Source organism: Sinocyclocheilus rhinocerous, unplaced genomic scaffold (assembly GCF_001515625.1).
Source record: "Sinocyclocheilus rhinocerous isolate Xijiao unplaced genomic scaffold, SAMN03320098_v1.1 scaffold881, whole genome shotgun sequence".
Taxonomy (NCBI): Eukaryota; Metazoa; Chordata; class Actinopteri; order Cypriniformes; family Cyprinidae; genus Sinocyclocheilus; species Sinocyclocheilus rhinocerous.
The window spans coordinates 576,268-579,610 of NW_015624586.1; positions in this window are offsets into that span (position 1 = coordinate 576,268).

Below are 3,343 nucleotides of genomic sequence, written 5' to 3' on the forward strand. Positions count from 1 at the left end.
AATGTTGGAGGCGTGGCTTCACCCCCACCTGACCAAGTAAAAGTGGGCATGAAGCCACGCCTCCAGAGAAACAGTCATGTTTGTTCACATATTTGCTCACAAGTAAAGTAAATTAAAGGAATATTGTTATTTTTATTCATATGTTTACACTGTCATGTTTTAAAATAAAGGGTTGTGCATTTATTTGAATTAGTCTGTAATGCTAATTAATCAAATAAATAATAACTAAATTCTTTAGTTCCTCAACTTAAACATATTGCACATTTTGGGCTGTATTGGCTCACAAACATTTTTAATAAAGACAGGGAACATAAAATCAGTGATTTCATTTGTAATAATTTTGTAATAATATTTAAAATAAATAATTACAATTTGCATTTAATTGTATATCTCCAACCAATGTAATGATTTCCCAGTTCTTTCTTTATATTTATGTATGTATGTGTGTGTGTGTGTGTGTGTGTGTGTGTATACAGTATATATATGCATATATATAGTGCTGTCAAATGATTAATCGTGATTAATCGCATCCAAAATAAGTTTTTGTTTACATAATATATGTGTACTGTGTACATTTATTATGTATATATAAAGACACACACATACAGTATAATATTTTGAAAATATTTAAATGTATTTAATGTATTTATATATGTGTGTGTGTGTGTGTGTGTGTGTGTGGAGATATTCATTTATTTGTATATCTCCGATGTAATGATTTCCTAGTTCTTTATTAATAATTATGAATAGTTAATAATTATAAACAAAAATGAATCATTCAATATTCTACATTTTATATATTTGATATAATGTATGCAAATTATACTATGATTTTACAAATTATTACAAAAATAATTCATATTTGACTTTTTTTTTTGCATTTAATTGCATATCTCCAATGCAATGATTTTGTTATTATTATTAAATTATCTTTTAATAATTACTCTAAATTAATATATGTATATACTGTATATGATTAAATTATACTTCATATTTAATATGCACGTGTGTCACTAAGTGAGCATCTCAGGACTGTAATGTTGATTTCACAGCGGGTCTCAGGGGTGTTTCTGATGTAAATAATTGCATGTGTGTGTTTGGTCAGAGCCGCTCTGCAGCTTGTGGAGGAGATGAATGCACTGAAAGGGATCAAAAGCAAATGGATGGTGAGTGTCTCTCGTTGATAAGCAGCAGGGCATTATGGGATGGTCAGCGGCTCTCCAGAGCGTGAATCAATGCTCTTCTGCTGAGTCACTGTTCATAAATGAATGGAGGTATATTAAAGGAACAATGAAAAATCTGTCATCATTTACTCAGCCTCATGTTTCTTCACAGCCTTTATGAGTTTCTTTCTTATGTGAAACAAAAAATGAGATGTTAGACAAAAGTTTTTCTTACAACAAAAGCTGGTGCTGATTTACACCTCTAAGATCCAAAAACTAAAGACTAATCATAACAGTCCATAGAGTATAAGTGAGATAATACTATAGAGTTTATTAATATTTTAAATTAGTTTTTATTTAGATATTTTTTTTGTTTTGTTTTTGTTTTGTGTGTGTGTGTGTGTGTGTGTGTGTGTGTTTATATATACATGGGTGTATGTTAACCTCACTTAAAACATCATATATCATGTAAAAAATATGTGATTTTTTTTTTTACATTTAGGCAAGGCAAGGCAAGTTTATTTATATAGCACATTTCGTACACAATGGTAATTCAAAGTGCTTTACAAGGGCTCAGCCGGGATGGTGTCCATGAGCAGTGCTTGTTGTGGCTGCGTGGTGTTATCAGTGTCCTTGTGGGATGTGTCAACCACATGATGACTCGGAAGCTGATATGAAGTCCTGTGGTCACTCATACTCTGTCCAGGTGTGTGTGTGCCATTCAGGTTGAGTAGTTTGGCACACACTACTGAAGGATGACGGATGGAGAAGTAGATGTTGTCCTTTAGCACTCTTGCACCAAGTTTGTTTAGGTGGAGGCCATCCAGTTTAAACAGTTGTCTATGGCCCCAGAAAAGATTGAAGTTATCGATGAAATTGACTCCTTTTAAGCTGCAGATTCTTTGTAGCCATGTGTTCAGCCCAAGCAAACGTGAAAACATATTAGTTCCTCTTGCTGGGAGTGGCCCACTGATGAACGACTGAACTTTAAGTCTTCGAAGTGTTTCAAAGAGTTCAATGAAGTCCTTCTTAAGGAGTTCTGACTGCTCTTTCCGAATATCATTCTTCCCCACATGGATGATGATTCGATTTGCAGTCTTGTGCTTCATTAGAATTTTCCGAAGTTCCTTGTTCAAATCAGAAACTGTTGCTTGAGGAAAGCAGAAAGTTGCTGAATTTCTGCTACTGATGTTTCTGATAATGGAGTTGCCAACTATCAGAGTCCTGGGTTCGGCTGCGCTCTGAGCTGAAAGCCGCTGTCTGCTCGACCTTGAGCGTCTGTTAGTAGCGATGTTAGCTGCTGGCTGATCCGATCCATGTTTAATCACATTTGGGGATTCCTCACCCGCATTCATTAATGCTTCAAATCTGTTTTCAAGATGTATAGGGGGTGGTAGAACACCAGTATTCACAAGCCTCGTCATAGCCGAATCTGGGGTAGAGGATGCTACGGCAGCAATACGAGAAACTCGTGACAATCTGATGTCTCGAGTGCCTTTGGGTCTCGCTCCCTGTTTGTGCCATCGATTGGTGTGACAATCAGTTTCGGCTTGTTCCTCTACACTTGGTATAAACTGTTGAGATTCACTAGATTCATGGGACTCACCGGCTGTATGCTGAGGGGGTCCATGATAACGGTCTGCTGAGTGTTCTGCCTGTTTTGGAAGTCCAGCAAGTAACTTTGTTTCAAGAACCACAATCCTTTGTAGAAGTTTGCGGCAGTTTATGCAACAAGTAGATTCAACAGGAGGCATTTTCTCTTTCATCTGTTTGAATGTAGACAGCTGTGTTTTCCCTTCTCCGGAATGTAAGCTGCTGGCTGTCACGAATCCGGGTCTTCTTTTTCGTGGTATTATTCCAGTCCCAAAGAGCACCAGAGGTCACCCTTCCACTACTATGGACTCTTGCACCACACCACTGTTGCACTTCACCCGGACTACAGTTCCCATCATCCACTGCACTGATTACACACACACAGTTGTTTGCACACAGCACTGATTGCACACAGCTGTAATCAATCACACATTCCCTATATAACACTCACTCTGATCCCTTCCCATGGCCGAGTATTGTATAAGTGTATATCACTCACCTAGTGATAGCTACTCTACGGAGCCTGTTTAGTTTGTCATAGCCTTACCTTAGTCTTGCCTTGTCTGTGTTCTCGTATCCTGATCTTC